The sequence below is a fragment of the Halichoerus grypus genome, chromosome 3 (assembly GCF_964656455.1).
Source record: "Halichoerus grypus chromosome 3, mHalGry1.hap1.1, whole genome shotgun sequence".
In the NCBI taxonomy this organism is placed as follows: Eukaryota; Metazoa; Chordata; class Mammalia; order Carnivora; family Phocidae; genus Halichoerus; species Halichoerus grypus.
The window spans coordinates 125,311,611-125,330,966 of NC_135714.1; the positions used below are offsets into that span (position 1 = coordinate 125,311,611).

General features: G+C 39.3%; 1 long non-coding RNA gene across 24 annotated transcripts in view; it reads right to left on the bottom strand.

Annotated features, from left to right (window-relative positions):
- Window positions 1-19,356, bottom strand: part of LOC144381380 (uncharacterized) — a 340,649-nt gene that overhangs the window by 16,938 nt on the left and 304,355 nt on the right. For 22 of the 24 annotated variants that reach the window (XR_013446496.1, XR_013446486.1, XR_013446495.1 and 19 more), the window contains one exon: window positions 1,758-2,006. The exons of the other annotated variants lie outside the window; for them this stretch is intronic. This is a non-coding gene — a long non-coding RNA (uncharacterized LOC144381380). The remainder of the gene's footprint in view (window positions 1-1,757; window positions 2,007-19,356) is intronic. 24 annotated transcript variants of the gene reach the window in all.

A 19,356-nucleotide genomic window follows, 5' to 3' on the forward strand; every position in this document is an offset into this window, starting at 1 on the left:
GCTTCCTGGCTTCCCATCCTTGTCCCTCTCCAATAAAAACCTGCCTGCTCTTCAAGACCCCTCTCACATGCCATTTTCCTTCATCAGCTGAATCTTTGCTCTTTCCTAGTAATCTGTAAAGACAAAATATTATGATAGGAGAGCCTTGATATCAAACAAAAATTGATAAGAAACATTCTTATATGATGAATTTAATATGAATATTTAAATGCCATTTTTCACTGTAGAAGTGTTTAAACATCTTCTCAAACTTAGCACATTTCAATGTTGTGGAACAGCTTAATTTTATTCCCAATAAAGTTGTGCGTCTTTTTTTTAAAGTCAGTTTTGGAAGTGAAAGTAGTAGGTCATTGAAGTTCCAGTGAGCATACTGTAGTGATTGAAGGAGGATGTGAGAGGCTGTGTAAAAACGGCTGACACCAATGTTTCATTTCAGCAATAAAAAATTTAAAAATCAATTCAATAAGAATTTATTGAGTGCCAGTATGAGCTAGACACCGTTAGATGCTGGAATTCAAAATAAACATCACATGTTCTTTCCTACAACAAAGTCAAGTAAACATCTCTAACACTTCAAAATGTTTTATTATAGAAGTAGAGGGATCAATCGTTTACATGGGTAAGCATTCTAATGGCCAGGTAAATGTCCAGGTGACAGCGGGTATAAGTTACGAAGAGTGCTTCTTCTGAGTACCATACAAGAAACTTAAGGAGAGGAAAGTAGGAATGCATGAATTATTGAGGGCCTTAATAACATTGTGGAGAATTGTGGCCTACCTCACATCCCAAAGGAAGAGGGAAATCTCCCCTGGACTCTTTCAGAGGGCCTTCACACAGACGTGCTTAAAGCATGCAAATGAAAGCAGAGATACCTGAGATGAATTAGGGAAAGCAAGTCCCAAAGACAGAAAATTCCACATCTGATGATGGAGCATCCAGGAGCACTGCCATGCTGTCCTTGAATGTGTTACCCTGCATGTTAGCATCCTCACTACTGTGGGCTTCTACTCCATTGCGGACATGGGTTGTGTGTGGTTGTCAACTGGGTGTAGGAGTAACGTACACTCATCGAGACAGTCTTTTAAAAAAGTGCCTGAAACTATTTTGCAACATTCCCCATTTTACCACTGGCTGGTTCATCAATATCAGAAATAAGTATTACAAAACAATGTTAAAAGAACTCATTATTTGTGTAAGATCCAGCAAGGATCACCAACATCTCCATGGTGTTCTTCACCAGGAGAATACCTTGCTCTCAAATAATGACATGTAGTAGCATCCTTTCTTGATTTCATAGATTCACTGGAAAAACAATCATGAAAGTGGCTCCTAAAACTCAAGGACTTAGACATTTATAGAAAACACACACACACACACAAAACAAAAAAACAAAACTTCATGTATGGGATGAGGACATTTCCTGCTAAATTTTAAAAACAGTTCATGGGGCCCCCTATAGTCAGAATGAGTTTCATGGTGAGATTTTTTTTTTTTCTCCTTGAATAAGTTTAGAGCTGGCAAAGCAGATAAGGAGAACACTTTAGCAAGCACAACGAGGCAGAAGTTAGTATCTCTGGCTGACGTTATTTCCTACCTGAATATGGCAGAAATGAAAAATAATGTCTGCTACTTCTGGATAAGTTTCATCAGGGGAAAAAAAATATTATAGGGGACAAAATCAAATTTTCCCAGTAAGTTTTTAAAAATTTGTTTCATAATAGGCATAATTCTAACTTTGAATCTTGGGAAAGACTTACGATGCTGTCTGTGGTTTGGTGTGCGATGTCCAGTAAAGCCATTTTCTGTCCATAGTATGGTCCTTGTTGGTTAAGCCTCGGCTAATGGTCGTCTGACATTCTGTAGTCAATTCTCTTTGAGCATAAAGCTTTGAAAGGAGAACTTACCACAAAACACAGGGTCCCTTTCTGCACTGCCTGGTGTTGGTGAGATTCCCTAATACAACACTGGTGAACTAAAACACAAGTAGGCAGATCCCTGGAAACGATCTGGAAGACACCGGGATAAACAAAGAATCACTCGTGGGGAACCTCCCAGGACACATCACCCCACCTTGTCCTCAGCATAACAGTTAAGGAAGTCACTTATAGTTATAAACCAGGTTCAGGGAAGCAAATGACCTCACAGAGCAGCTCCTGTTATGAAGACTTTCTACGTGGTTTCCCGCTGCCGTACCCCTTGAGATAAAAAGTTTAGGCAAAACAAACGCATATGTAAACAACTAATAGGATACATGGCATGCCCTTAGGGCAAATACAGTTAACCAGAGCCTTATTTCACTTTAGATAGCAGAAAAAGAGGTATGACTGCAAGGTTCCTGATCCGTGGAAACACTCGGGTCTGACTAATCAAAACTCAGACTCAATGTCTGAAAGTCTCATTTAAGTCTGAGTGCAGCTCTCTTCTTGCTCAGAGTTGCCAATGTTCTTTCCTAAATATCATCCAGGCTGAAACTTAATTCTTGTGAGTCAAAATATTGTCTCCAGCGTTGCTCAAGTCCTTTTTTGAAAACAATAACTTAGGTGGTATTTTATTTTCAGTAGAGTGCTGCAATTTTCAAACCGTGTGATCTTGTGCACCTCCTTGTCTGTGAAAATGAGTATAATAATATACCTGCTTCTTGGAGTTGTGAGTAAGTTGTCTTGCTTTATTTCTTTTAGATTTAGATTTATAGGCATCACAGTGTATTGGTTAAAACTTCTTTTCATGGTAGACCACATGTTATAAAACACAAATGATGGTGGAAACTTGTTTCTTTGGTTCTACGAGTCCTTCCTTTTCTTGTTGATTTATTGTCAGCTAGCCAGGTGAAATGAAGGTCATGGTGCCTAGACTCATGATCTGGGAAGTACTTTGACCCAAGGTACTTTCCCAGAAGTACCCTGATCCCATGCATCCCCTCCAGCAGAAGCAAGGGTAAATCATAAGCTTGGACAGCCCCCTACAGGGAGTGGGCCTCCCTGGGGGTTAATGGCACTAGAATTGATCTTGACACAACCTTCCATCCCTCCTCCTTCCTTCTAAGTCACAGAATGAGAGATTTCTCTTACATTACTTTCCATTTACTATTCCAGAAACAGTCTGCTGAACATTTACCTACAATTGGAAATTAGGGTTAATGTAGAAATCTGTGAATTCCTTGCGGCTCACGCTGGGGAGTGGGGGGGGGGCGGGGAAGAGTAAACTTGATTTAAATTTGAATCACCTGCAAATGTCACTCCTGTAAATCCAGGTGGTTTTCTGACTGGCTGGACCTGCCCTTACAGGAGAGAGGAGTCAGCAATCCCTATTAAGTATCTCATTTTCATGGAGGAATTTTTTTTGTTTAGTCGAGCTCCGTAACTCATTTCCAAAAGCACCCAAATAGTTTAAATTTTTATAAGTTTGCCTGCACCGATCACTTCCCTTGAATAGCTAAGTAAGGAAGGCAGGGAGGGCTGAAGGGAAGTTTTCCTGTGAACGGCGTGTTTGTGACTGGATTAACATCTCCCTGCTAGAATTGCACATCCTCTTAGCTCTCAGAAGGTCCCAATTAGGCCTGACACATTGCCATCATAGCACACATACTCCCTGTAACAACCGTATTAGGCTCAGTTGGTGCTGGGCGAGTTTTAAAGTAGGTTTTCCAACCAATGTGGGTGGACAGATTCCCACTTCATCACCCCCACTCCTCCCCCCAGCCCACCGCAAATTCCTATTATAACTCCCCGCCTAGGAATAGGCTAGCTCTCCACACAGTGGGCGTTTATTTGTCAATAATTTCATAAACCCGAAACGCAGAAAACCATCCTGCTGACATGGGACGGGAAGAATCACACAGAAACACCACAGATTTTGTGAAACGAGTCAGAAGTTTTAAGAAAATAGCCTCTTGAAAACCTCAAGTTTTAAATGTGTGCAAATGAAATTTAAACAATTCCTAAATAGGAGGCTGAAAAGAAGAGTCCAATTCACGATGCCATTGTGTTGCCTACATGATACCAAAAATACTCTTACTTAACTGATTTTCCCCCTTGTATTAATTTGTTATTTGGGGGGGACAGGCACAGAAGTTCATACAAACCCACAGAATTATCCATTCTCCGTCTTTGATCCTTCACAAGCCAAGACAACCCCTTTATTCATTCATTTCTTCTCAAAAACCTTTTACTGAACTCTTACGAAATGCCAGACTGTTCTGGATCTTGGGGATGCATGTCTGAGTAAGCTCTCATGATAATTACCTTTTAATGCAGGGGAGACAGACAATAAAAAGGTAAACAAGAAAATAGCAAATGGTGATATGTGCCAAAAGATGAAAACAATCAGAGTGCATCCTTCAGAGCCCCTGGAGATGTAAGCTGAGGTCTTCATGATAAGAAGGTGCATGCTTTTCGAGCATCTGTGTTTAGAGAGAACAGCTAGTGCAAAGGCCCTGTGGTGGGAACAAGTTTGACACATTCAAGGAATGGAAGAAAGTAAGTGTAACATGAGCACGGTGGGTAAGGCAGATAGTAAAGGATGAAATATAAGACAGACAGGTGCCAGATGAGGAGGTTGGATTATACTTTAAATGCTGTAGGAAACCATCAAAGGATTTTCAGCAAGAGGATGACATGATCTGATCTGTATTTTTAAAAGATGGCTTTGGCCTTTCTGTGGAGAATAGAATGTAAGAAGCAAGAGTAAAAGCATGAAGACCAAGTAGGTGGCTATTGCAGGAGTTTATGTGAGAGACGGTAACATTTGAACTAAGGCTGTAGCAGTAGAAATAGAAAGAAAATTTTAAAATTACAACACTTTTAAGGTAGCACTAATATTCGACCTTACAATCCACTGCATCTCCACTCCAGAATCCTATGCACATAGCAGGCGTTCATTGATTCTATCACTCAGTGGTAGCTTATTGCACACTTACTATGTGCCAAACGCAGAGCAAGATAATAAGGACACACTGAATGGTAGATGTCAGCTCAGTTTGCAACAAATCATTTTGCTTAGTCATCAAGACCAAACCTCCTAAATTGATATTTAAAAATGTAACTGCAGTCACCAATATTTTATAATCATTCAAATTAATTGTCATCAACATGTTTATAGGTAGCGGCCCCACCAGGCCTGATTTCTCCTGTACTGGAATCCTAAGAAACCAGTTCTGAATGAGATACTATTTTATACTGAAGTCTCACATAGAGAAGGCATTAAGAAAAATGTGGGGGATTAAAACTTACAGCCAAGAAAATGCTACTCATTAGTTTAATTTTTCTGCTTAAAGCATACCTTTATTCCACAGAATTCTATTGGCTGGTTTCATCTAACTCATGTCCTCTCATCCATCCTCGTGGCCAATTAGAAGACTCTCTAGGAGAGCCTCCCCAGGTATTTGCTAGGAGAAGAATCGTTCCTATTTTCTATTCACCTGACTTGCTATGCTGGCAAGGCCGAATGAGACGGGCAAATAGCTGGTTTTGCAGGCTTGAATCTTAATATATGCCGCCACCACTTCTCTGTCCCATTTTCTAGGTGGTTCTTTTCAACACCCAACCTCTGTTCTCATAACTTGAAGTTGAGGAGCTAATCCTGCAATCCTACATTGAATTTGGACATTCTAAATGAGAATCAGACTGCTTCCCAAACGAAAACAGATATTACTAGCCTTAGGATTTTTTTTTTTAATTCTAAGTCAGGTGCAATTTAAAGACCTTCCCAGATATACAGATATAGATATAAATATATAGGTAGATATAAATATATATGGCCTCAAATTTCTTTGTCAGTTCTTTGAAAAATTAGCAATGAACATTTCCACTCTATTTTATGAAATAACCTTTTTTCTATTACACTTTCTTTCATGTACTTTACAAAAAATCCTTTCTACTATCTTGTGCTTTTATCACTTATAACATGATTCATTCTTGACTCACAATGATCCAACTTCCTGTGATTCATATGGGCAAAATTTTGGAAATTATACCTATGCTCTTTACTGATAGCACTTAGTGAAGAGACAAAGCTTACTGCCCTACTTGGCCAGGGCCCAACTCCCTTATCTGCTGACCTGACCCATCAGTCAGTCTTGCCCAGGAAAAGACCCAGCCCACAAGTCCTCAATTGCTTCCTGAGGCTCTCTGGGAATCCATTGGATAAATGCGTATCATTGGTTCTTTTCTTGCTACCCTAACATGTTAGAGAAGGTTATTTATAATTCACTATTTACAGATATGTGAATAGAACATTTTATGCTGTGTGATATAAACATGTCTTATTAAAAGTTGATTAAATACTACACTCATGGCCAGTTCTGTTAAAAATTTAGGCACCAGGTTCTTGGTCAGGAAAGTGGCCCCCTCTTCCTGTGAGTCCCAAATGTCCTCAACTAGCTGAACAACTAAAAGTCATAATGCGAAGCATGATGCAATATTAAGACAACAAATACAAATTAACTTAGTCTGAATGAGATATATTTTATATTAAAATGTCATACAGAGAAGACTTTAAAAATATGCGGGATTAAAAATTTTTGTAAAGAGAATTCTATTAATTTTTTCCTGCACATTTGAAAAAAGATCACTGTCATTAAGTTTTGATTGTGAAACCTCATGGTCCAGCTTATGGAATGGGAGCAGAGTCTGAAAATCAATGCCCTATTATAACATTGTCCATAGTTACAACTCAGATTTATTTAAATCATTCACATTCAGGGGCTGTTCCCCAGCCATAATACTGACAGTTGCTTGTAGTAATATGTCCTTAGCAAAAGAGTTGCACATTTAGGTAAAGAGTTTTGAAGAAATCAGCTTTACTAGGTACATTGTATTTCATCTTACTGATTTCAAACATATTTAAGGAATTGGACTTATGTTCTCAGGGGCATCTTTTAGTCCTGAAATTTTGTGATTTCACATTAAATGGCTTAGGTTACTGGATAACCTTGTAATTAGAAAAATGTTTCACATTTTGATCAGCTGAAGGTGCAAGGGCTGTTTGTTTGCAATCCCATTTCCATAAGCAACCTGAGGGTCGGGGTCAGACTCTCGGGAAAAGTGTATCTGATAATAAAAGCAGATTAGGGAGCAGTGAGTGGGAAAACTTTACATACTAGAATCCTAAGAAAACCTTTCAGGAAAGGTCTTTCTAATCTTTTGATAATTGCAAAGCAGTTGGGCCACTACTGGAGGCAAAAACATCCTTAGCAGACTCTCTTTTTCAGCCAGAGCAATGTGGAAACATGGCAGGGATCAAAAGTATTTGCAGAAAATTTACTTAAGAAATTTGTAGACTTTAAATTTGTAGACTGTAAAATTGGTATTTAAAAATTTAAGTGCAATAATGGATATTTTATAATCATTCAAACTAATTGTTATCAACATGTTTGTAGGCAGCGGCCCTGCCAGGCCTGATCTCAGGTGTGCTGGGATCCTTAACCATCGTTGTGGAAAGAACTTGAGCGTCAGCATCCGGGAGACTTGGTTTGGATTTGGGGGCTGTGCCAGTTGACGAGCCGTGCAAAAACAGTAGTTTGGGTCTGTTACTTAAATCTTCTATGGCTTTCCCAACTGTAAGCCAGAGATGATAATAGCTATTTCATAATAGAGAAGTAAAAACTAACAGTATGGGAGGAAACACCTACCACTATGATCCATATGTTCCCTTTCTCTTCCCTCTGACCCCCGTCACTCTCTCCCACCAATGGCAACATCCATGAGTAAACACAAGACACTGGGGTCCTCCAAAGGAATCTGCACTTTTACCGTTCCTTCCACACGTTTGTTTGCTCTTGTAATATATGACACATTAGTACCACGTCAAATAAAAGAAAGTTAGTAAAACTCTGAATTAATATTCTGTTTTATATGCAAGACATGGCGCTTCCCCCTCATTCTTTATAATCTTTCAAAACATAGTCATCCTAGAATGATCGCTTACCTCCTTCCAAGGAATTCAGCACCGTCTATTTTAAAATCGGTATAACATTCCTAGGAGATGAATTTATAGGTAAAAGAGCTGACCAAAGGAAGAAACACTGAAGAGTTGCAAGGCTGGTTTCCTGTGTCCACAGACCCTCCCCATCGCATCCATGCCCACACTCGGTATGGCCTCATTCTTTCCCTCGCACTCTGCCCATTTCGACCAGACCTTTTACGCTGTCACTTTCTCCCGAGGTGCGCTGTGGGATAAAAAGCTTTGTCTCCACTAAAGTAATTTCAGGGGGTGGAGGAGGGAGAGCAGATTTGGGAGTAGTGGGTTCAATGCCTCTCTCTTCCGCCGGAGCTCAAGTGCGTGGCAAGGATTTCTATTCACCTGTAAAATGGCCCCTCGGAGTGGGGCAGCATCTTCGTTTCCAACAGAACTCTTTGTAGACCCATTAATTCTCAACACATCCCCTTCAGGTGACAAATCCTGCCCTCCATCATTTTCCAACTCTTTTTTAAACAGGATTGGTGCCAGACCCACCTTGAACTTTGGTTATGAGGAAAATTAAAACTTCTGATTTCAAAGGTATATTTGATTTTCCTTAAAATGTCTTTTCAATGTGATAAACTATGTAAGGCTTCATTTCTATTACTTTGATTTTTTTTTCACACAGAAAAAATATACAACATGCAATATAATATAGATAGAGATAGAGAGAGAGCCAGCACGTACTTTACCTTTGTGCCCTCAGTGCACATAAAAGTGGGCATTTGTAATCTGAGTAGCATTGGATATAATGAGTCAGAGCAGCCCTGTGCCTGACGCATGCCATTTTCTTTGTAACGTCAATCATTTATGCCTTTATTTATACATTTAGGTTAATGTTTGCGATTAATGAGCAATTGAAGTGTTTCACTTAAAACCAGTAGACGGTGCAAGTAGAGGAATTAAATAATACTATGTAACCTATTCATGTTTCTGAATGATTTATGATTGATATATAAATAGTGTCAGAACATTTTAGTTTAAATCTAGAAGAAGTGTATTTCTGTGATGAATGCATTGAAAGAAGAAAAGGGTTTGGGTGGCCATGTCTCATTCTAATGTTAATTACATGTATAAAATATGAATCAGGAGAAGAAATTATTTTAGGTGTAATCAGGAAAAATAATGCCTCAAAAAAGGTGGCATTTGAAATATTATTTTGGAGTTCCTGAGAAGCAAATGTTAAAATTATCATTATTATTACTATTATCATCATTCAGTTATGAAAATTTCAGCTATGGTATACCATGTTATTACCTGAAATATATTTAGGTCAGCGATTCCCACATATGTTAATAAAACACCTTTGTGTTCATATATATTAGGATGCCAATTAAGAACAGGATCAGGCAGTTTGCCCCAATATTAATTATTATTAGATTCTTATTATTTCACTTGCGGAATTTAAAAACTCCGGGCAATCACTTCAAAGTCCCAATCTATGGGCCTGAGCTAATTTGCATGTGAGGTAAAATATATTTCTAAAAGAAATGATCCTATAATAAACAGATGTTTCATGACATCTGATAAAAAGTTTACATTTTCAGAAGAAGCGGGGCTGGCGTTTTATAAGCCCTAAAATGGAAGTCGAATCCCTTAAATCTTGAATTTTCAATCTAAATTTGAATGGGTTGAGACCCTTGCTAGGAGCACTTATTGAACACTCATTTCCTTGGGCACCTCCTCACTCCCAACTTCAATCACCTTTGAAATAGCTCAAATTTAACCCCCTGGGCATATTGAGAATTAACCAGTTTGCTCTGGCGGTTACTACCCATGAAGGAGGGTGCTGGCTGGTAGTCCCAGCCTCCCCAGTACAGAGCACCACGTAGTTCTCCATCTCGTTCACAAACAGAATCGCCTGTGATCCTCACAATAACCCCACAAAGACGGCCGCGGGATTATCATCTTCAGGAACAGATGAATGAACGGAGGGCCAATTTACAGCCCATCAGCCAATGGCAGAGTGCGTTAAATCATGAACAAAGACACTCCACGGGATTCTATCAGCATTATATATTTTTTTATATTTCAGAATGTCATTTGTTATTAATTAAGAGACTGTTTCAATTATCGCCCTCCCACGCTTAGATGTGTTGCTTATTTGCTCCTCCTAAGACTGTGGAGATGGAGATTTAATCAAAAGACCTTATGATGAGCACCTTGTCAGAGCACAAACATTTTGAAATCCCAATGAAAATGCAGTTTAATGCATCCAGTGAAATTGCCTGAGAGGAAATAGTGAATACAGCTTTTCTTAAAGCCTTTCCCCTCAGGCCATTAACTAAGAAACTGGTCACTAACTGCTGGTAACAACCCATTTTGGAGGGATTATTGCTATTATTGGCATTCTGTGGTTTATGGCAACATTTTGTTAAAGATGTTAGAAATGATAGTGCAGCTGGACTTGGTACTTCAGAGAAATCCGTCCCTTCCCTTGCGGTTAATGGCCATTTTTTTTTTTTTTTTATTCCAATCCAAATGTACGGAGGCTGAGCTGCACTGCTGAGTTTATTATCTGCTACATTTCTTGTTGCTCTAAGAAATATGCTTTACACGGGAGTCAGCATCCAAATCAATGGAGCAAAAATCTAACATTTATTGTTAGTAAAATTGAATCATGCTGAAAAGGCTGAATGAAGGCTTGACTTAAACTGGATGTTAGAAATCATTCCACTTGCCACGAGCGCTCTCTGGCTGACACAGAGCCACGCGCTCTTCCCTTCCCGTGAGTAATTGTTAGCTGGGGCAGGCATATATGCATTGCCGGATGGAGAATAATAACTAAAGTTATATTATCCATTTCCCGTAACTCTAGGTGAACCCACACACCTGGAGAGGGGCCTGCTCTGTGGGGCTGGTAGCTGCCTGCTGATAATTCTGCACTCTGATAATTCCGTTCCCTGAAAACAGAATTAGAAAGGAGGCAGTGCTGGGGAAGGGCAGGCAAACATCACACAATGAAAGGAAAGTTCTCGAGAGTTTCAAAAATATTTCTTTTGTTCACTTCAAATGGCAGAAACAAGTCAGAACCCTGACAGCTTAAAACCATAAGGTGTGTTGGTGAGACCGAATGCAGATTACAAATATGTTATTTGCATGGGAGACAGGGTTTTTGCCTTTTTGGGGTCCGTTTTTCCTCCCATCTTTTAATTACAAAAAAAGGGGAAGATCAGAACATATCATTAGCTCTGCTTCTTAGTGAACCTGACTTTTCTCAAGAAAATTTACATCTTTTTCTCATTTTCTGTTAAGGTTTCTTCCCCTGTTTTCTCACCTACAGAATTATAATGAGGTAGAGTGAATGAGATCTATGGGGAGAGCGCTGGACCCAGAGACTAAAGGTAAAAGGATGATTGATGGTATGAGATTACCATAAAAGTACAATCAGGATCAGATTTTAAAATGAATTTTTAAGCAGCCTAAGAGATACTCTTTGATTTGCAGTCTGGTGGAATGGATAATGTCTCATTCAGTGGATAAAGTTTCTTACTGTGTGACTTGAGCTTTTTCTGATCTTTCTGACTGGGAGTAAAATGGAACCAAAGCCTAAAGTGGTTTTTAATGCAGAAAATATCAAACACAATATTCTTAATGTCAAAACCTAGGCATAGCAGGTGAGGAAAGAAAAATAAATAGAAGAATATTGCCGTTAGTGTTATTGTATTTGGCTCTCTTCTCACTGGCAAATGGGGTTAAAACATACATTTTTTAGAGGGCAAACTTGTTTGCATATTAAAAAAAAGTAAAAGTTTAGGCTGGTGTCAGATTTTAGTCTTTCTTAGGTGTGTAAAGTGTTCCAACTAAAATATTAAAGCACAGTGTATTTCATGGGCTCTATGTTTTCCCATATGTTTTTAAAAAAATTTAAATATCCTTCTTCTTTTAGAATAATTTGAGATTTACAGAAAAGTTGCAAAGATATCAGACAGTTCCTGCGTACCCCTCATGCAGTTTCTCCTATCATTAATATCCGACATTATTACCAGGGTTGCGAGAATTAACGGATAAGATACTGGACACCCGGTTACATTTGAATTTCAGATGACAACAAATTGATTTTTAGTATACATCTGTCCCACGGCAACCCTAATTGCTATTATACATTTGTCATAACTAAGGAATCCATATCGCTTAACTAAACTCTGCACTTTATTACAATTTTACTAGTTTTTCCTAATGTGTCTTTTCTGTTCTGGGATCCCCTTCAGGATTCCACATTACACTTACTCATCATGTCTCCACAGGTTCCTCTGATCTGTGACAGTTTCTCAGACTTCCCATTTGCTTTTAAACACAGTACAAAATGAGATAAAATATTAATTGATAATCTCATAATATTAATAAACACTTGTGTGCACTCAGAGTCCATTTTTTATCAGTTAATGAATTTCCCCCAAAATTTAACTAATAAATCATCTTAATGGTCTGTATATCCAATGCTCTCTATATGAGATTGTAAAACAATAATAAATCCTAATTATAAACCAGGAATTTTTACTTATAACATTAGGGAGAAAAAGAGATAGCAGCAACTTGTAAACATGCCCAGGTTCATCGTCCAATTGGAAATAACTGTGTTCTACTGAACATTGCATTATCGCGGTCCTTGAATATAAAAGTAATTACTAAAAACTGTCACGGTATGTGCTATTTCACTCAGTTTAAACTTTCATTTCATCAATCTTTTCCATAGAATATGCACACTTCTAAGAAGAGATCCTTGAAAGATATTAATTCCTTTTTGTTGTAAACTTTGTTCATAGCCATAAGTACAAAGATTTATTTTGATTTTGATTATTCCAGAATTTTTCCAAGAAGGTTAAAAGAAAAGATAAAAAGAGAGATGGTTAATCAACCTCGCGGAAACTATTTGGAGCTTGCAGCTTTACAATTTAGGTTGATCTTCATTAGGTTAAAATCCCCTGCTTTAAAACTGTTAAACATTATGGGAATCTTTAACATTTCAGACAGTTGCTTCTTGTGACAGTTTCCATTTCTTCCCCCCTGCTGACAGTTCCTATAATGACTTTAATCATAGAGTCTGGAAACGGAACCGGCTATTGAATAGCAACAAACTCAGTGGTCAATGTCTATGTCACTTTTCTGGGAGCAGGACTTTCTGAGCATCAAGGAGCTAATACTCAGAGCCTCCTGGAAAAGTGCTAAGTGCATTAACTCTCTGTCAATCACATCTGTAGCATGCAGGCCAAATTATTACTATTTGGCTCAAGACATTCCATTGAAACTTATTTGTGTGGTATTCGTATCTGTGTACCGTATATAACTAATGATGATTGTTTATGGAAAGGTGCCTGTCCAATTATTTTTGAAGAAACACAGGAATGCAGAATGACTGGAAGCATCAGGTTTTTGCCAGAGAATGCCTCAGGTAAGAGGAGAATGGCTAGAGGCTATAAGGAATCACAAGAGACAAGTCAGAGTCGTAAATTGGGAAACTGACATATCTCATCTAATATACTTGCTAACTAGGCCTTTAAAAACCTTGACATTTAACTAAGTTTGTGGAAAAGTTATGGGTTTTTGTCCTTTTCTATTGGCTCTAACTCATTAATCCAGTGAATTAAGGTGTTTATCATTGTTACGGATATTAGCAGAGCACAGGGGCAACTGTTTAGAGAGGCAGGGAAGCTTCTTGCGGCTGAGCAGCTGTTTACGCTGGCTGAGCCTATTTCAAAGTCAAGTCAGTCAAAAATGATACTTCAAGTTATTTACCCTTTTGGTACTTCAGGGCTTGAAATGGCATGAAAGGAGCCTTTCATTTGGCAGAGGCATTTAAATAAAGCTTTCGAAAGGCTGATGTGTTTGGAAGAGGGTGGGCTCTTACTGAAATAAACAAGTTTCTAGGGATTTTAAGAAAATAGGAAAGAAATGAAAACTTTCCAGTGAATGTTGTCTACTTCAATATCTGATTTTGATCAAATTTATATTATTTAAGGGCACAGCAATGGCCCATGGCAAGATAATCTTTGGCTTCATATGTTAATGTTCCTGAAGTAGGCTGAACTTTACCATAAGATATTTTTTAAACTCCAGAAATATCAAGAAACAAGACAAAAGACACACCATTTATAATCAGAAAGCTGTACAGTTTCCCAAAAAGGCAGAGAGAAGGTACTGTTCCCAAAGCAGATAGTAAAATAGTTGAGCTTTTAATTCACTATTTTGTTAAATGTATGTTAAAAATTTTTTTCATTAAACTGAAATGTGTCAAAAATAGGTTTTGGCATTTGCCTCTATCAAACAGTTGTCACCAAAATCAAACCAAAATGCTACCCTCCTTTTTTTTTTTTTTTAATAACTGCCAGGCTCACATTTTCAATTTATTTATAAAAAGTGGATGATAAAGACATTCAGAGATACTTTAGAAAATGTTGAGAAAAGACCACCTAGCAATTAGTGTGTGGACACTGTTACTTGGAAACCCTAAGAAACTATTTTAACTCTTCTTTTAAGTTATTAAAAACTATATGTGTAGGTTTCCTTTTTCAATATCTACTTATGAACTATGGAGATTCATTTCTTTTTAAATTTTGTTAGTAAACATAAAAAAGCTTTACTACTTGCTTCTAGAATTACCATTGACAGTTTATAGCTCTTACAAATTTATTGGCCATACGAAAAATAATTCAAAGCATATTTTAAGAGACATTATCAGATTATTTATACCAGTTCCTTCTTTTTGGTTCGTTCTTGTCAACAATATATTGAGCCAATATTCATTTAGTATTCTGTATGAAGTTAGCATAACATTAGATTCTTTGGAGAAAAAATGAAAGAAGTTTAAGACATGGCCCTTACCTTCAAGGGAGTTCTAATTTTATACTGAAGACAAGGTAAACACGGGAATAAAAAGCATAGGATAACAATGTAAGGTACTATATAGTGATTAATAAAGACTCTTTGTAATACAGAATAAAATGCCGTGTTATATGCCTTAAGAAAAATAAAAAGACCTGCTTACAACAGTGCAGAGAAGGAAGGTCTCTGTGGCTGGAGGAGTCAGAGAAGGTCCGTGTGGAGACCCCAAAGTTGAGGGGTGAGGGCTGTGCTGTCCATGAGTGTAAGTTAGGAGGGGCATGTTTTGAAAACATGATATTTGCCTTATTTGGTGATTAATCTTTGGATATAGACCTGGAGACCAGATGCTTACGCATTTGAACAGCCTGCTCCAAAGCTAGAAAGCAAACCGGACACAGTGGTAGTTCAAGGAATGACTAAGGAGTTCACAGGGTGGTAAGTTATCTTTGACAAAGAAGGTAACATCGGACGAGGAGATGCTCGGTACACACGCTGCCCTCTGTGTACAAATGTCTGTCATGTTAGGCAAGTTATTTAAACTTTCTAAACCTGGGTTTGCTTATCTGTTACATGGACTTAAAAATAGTGCTAATCTCATCAAAGTTTTGTTTGTGGTAAATGACAAAAAAAAAAAAAAAAAAGCCCCAAAACACACCAATGATACCTATTCCACAGGGTTGTGGTGAGAATAGAATAAATAATAGAGTCGTTTCTCCCTTATCCACGGGGGATATGTTCCAAGACCTCCAGTAGACACCTGAAACCATGAATAGTACCAAACCCTAAATACAGTATGCTTTTTCCTCTACATACATACCTATGATAACATGTAAGTTATAAATTAGGCACAGTAAGACACTAACAATTATTACTAATAAAATAGAACAATTATAACAATATACTGTAATAAAGGTTATGTGAATGTGGCCTAAGTATCTTATTGTACTGTACTCACCCTTCTTCTTGTGATGATGTGAGATGGTAAAATGGCTAGGTGCTGAGATGCTGTGAGGTGAATGACGTGGGCTTTGTGATGTTAGTGTTAGGCTATTATGGTTGTTCTGACAATACGTCAGAAGGAGGGTCATCTGCTTCGGGGCTGCGGTTGACGGTGGATAACCCAAAGTGCAGAAAGTGAAACTGCAGATAAGGGGGGACTACTGTATGTACAAAACATGGTGGAGGTTGGAGGCAGAGACTGGAAGGTGTCAGGTAGGGTCTGGCAGCTGGTCTTAGCCTATGTCTGTAAGGGATTGGGTTGGTAAAGCTGAAGCTGAATTTGGACAGCTTGTTTATATCTTGTATATAAAGTGAGTTGATAGGGAGTAACTCAGAAATTGGGCAATGTCCTAATGTTGGTTTGTTGTGTTTTTATGCATTACCTTTAGTAAGGGCCTTAGGGAAAACCCCTGTGGAGAGGGATGAGGATGTTCTTCATCCTGCCACAGAAAATGAGAGCCCAAGGATTAGGTTTTAGATAATATGGGATAACCATCCCTCTGTTCAGGACTGGAGAAGGAAGAAGTTTGGAATCAGCACAAGACACATTTGCAAGGAGGTCTTACTGCCAACACGAATTGGCCTCTGCAACATGTCAGACAATAGGAGTGGGAACATCCATGCATTGTAGGGGCTAGGGCCTCAGAAAGGGCCTCCGAGGGGCCTAAGCCTGAGGATTCTGAGAGCAATCATATCTAATAATCAATTTTAAGTCCTCTGTGTATTATTCCATTTTGTTCCCCAAAGCTATCATAAGAGTCTCACTAAAACATTACATTTCAACCTTCCATATGACAGTAGGGAAATATGGGAAGCATCTGAGCCTACACTTGAGACAAAGCTGTGCCAGGGAGATTAGCAGCAGGTGGCTTGAGGGAGACAAGTCTTGGGGCAAGAAAAGGAGACCTGCAGAAAAGCCCAGGAGTGGTCCAAATCCAGACCCATGTGGCATAGATATCCAGGTCTGGGGACAAGAAGAATTTTCTTGGGTTCCAAAAAATCCATAGAAAGAAAACTGGTAAAGACATCTAACAGTGACAAGGGATAGAGACCCATGTTATTGAGATTTGGGTATTAATGGGAGGTGTGATCTTGTAGCCTACGAATGTATGGAGTATCTGGGTTATATAGTATTGTTGTGAGGTTGATATGAGATTAAAAAATGAAAAGTCTTAGCATAACATCTAGCATTGAGTAAGCTCACAATATCTGTTGAAGTTGACATTATTATCGACTATGGGATGTCATGTTAAGGGATCTGGCACAGAGGATCATATAAGATGTATTTCTTAAGCAAGTCTGGTAGGCAGCCAGGCTCTTACATCTGTGAACACTAAATGTACCACCGTGTGCCCAGCCAGACCAAGAAATGACTAGAGGGCCATTCTCTACTTTAGTCACTTTTCCAAATATGGACAAGGTTGTGGGCACCTAGAAGTATAATCTTCTTCTTAAAAAATGACAAATCACAAATAATTCAACAGAACAGCTTCAGAAGGTCATGAGTCTGTGGGAGCAGGTGCAAGCCTCAAATGGTGCATGCACTGAGGCGGTGGTAACTCTGTGGGAGTTTGTCCATTTTTCTTTCCTAAGATCACCAGACCCCCATTGAGTAGGTGGGTGGTCTAATAAATGAATAAACTCCACCATAATTTGGTGTCTTTATTCTTTCACGTAAGCTCAAAGAGGGAGGTAGCCATTTGACAAAAACACAAGTCCCAGTGAAATATGTGTCGGGAGCAATGTTCTATGACTAAAGGCATCTTCCTATATGATAAACAGTCGTCCTGGATCCCTGGCACTGTGACGGAGAGTGGGCTGGGGCTTGGCAGGTGACATAGGCAGTACTGGTGACAGAAATCTCATACGAAGCAGAAGGCAGAGTGGACTTAAGGAACTGAAAGGATGTCTAGCCAGTAGAAACCAAGATATAGAAGGAAGGATGGGCAGCTGATGAGACACACACAGCACCAGCTTCTCAACCCGCTACACATACCCAGCTGTTTTACCAGCAGGAGGCAGCAGGTGGCAGTGTCCCCAACCCTCAGGGTAGGCTCTGCTACCCTGGCCGACCGGGACTACCCACCCCAGCTACAACGGGACTAGCTGGGCCAGAGTGTATGAAGCAGCCTGATAATGCTAACAACCAGCATTAATCAAGAAACATTTATGTACAGGGCCTATTAAAAGTTCTTAAATGAATTAACCATTTAACCTCACAGTAACTGTATGTAACAAGGAATGTCATTATCCCAGGCACAGTTCAGCCTCAGGGCCTTTGCACTGGGAGTTTTCTCTGAAAGGAATGCCAGTTACATGCATGGCTTATTCTTCACTGCATTCAGACAAATGGTCAAACGGCATCTCCTAAGAGAACACTATTCTGATTACTTCACCTAAAATAATCTACCTCACTCTTTATTCTCTTACCATGCTTTATTTTTCTGCATAGCTCTCATCTCTTTGAAAGCATACATTCATTTTTGTGCATTATCTATTTCCCCTCTAGAACTTAAGTTCCATGGTGACAGGTAGCTTACCTAGTTCCTGTCCTCAGCCCCCAAAATTGTCCCCTTCCAGAGAAGCAGCACAGTAAGTGGTTGATGAATGACGAAGTTTCACTTCACAAGGAAGATTCTGAATTCCAGGGAGTTTAAGCAAATTGTTCAAGTTCTCAGAGTGATATATACAGAATCAGGCTTGGAACCCAGGCAGTATGGCTCCAAGCCCCCAGGTCTTGACCTCTTACTCTATATTGCCTCACGAGTACTGCATGACATCATCATCTCATGTGGAACACTGCTGTCTGTAAACATGGACTAGAAAGGATGGACACCACATCTGGCCTCCTGGAGTCTCTCTTCCAGTCTGGGCCTCCACACACACGGCTGGGAGGCCCTGGAGCTCCGGATTGGAGGGCAGCCTCCATCTACCTCTCTGCCTCTCCTCCTGAGCATGAGAACAGGAAGTTGGGCTAAGCTGCTCTGAAATCGTAGATAGCAGCGATACCTTTACGGATGGAGAAAGGATGGCAGGGTCTCTGTTTGCTGGCGAATTTCTGTGCAATAGTCTGGGGTCTTAGAATGCTCTGGTTAAAATGCTTAGACCCCAATTCTATTGGCTGAACTCAGATCACCCACTGTGGAAGGCACTGCTGAGCCTCAGGACACAGCTGGTCTTTGGCACTTTCTTGAAGTCAGGGTTCCATCCATCTCTCTTTCTGACTATATGGAGTCTGAAGGCTTGGAATTTTAAGCTCTGGGTGTATCCGGGTCAAGGTATGAAGGTTCCAGAAGAAAGAAATCACTTAGTTACACTGGCAGTGAAAGAATCCTGGCATGCCTAGCCACAATCGTAGACATGGTAGGGGTAGGAAAGATACTCAGAGGCTGACATCCAAACAACACTTCCATTAGTGGATATCCAGTGGGCCGAGACCCAGAGCTTGGGTAAGGCACAACAGTGAGACAGGACAACTGCACAGATTATGGTTTATGGTGATCAAAGAAAGGAGTCAGAGCTGAGACCTAAATTTAAAACCAGGTAGACAGCAATGGCTGGACAAGGGGTGTAATTGAG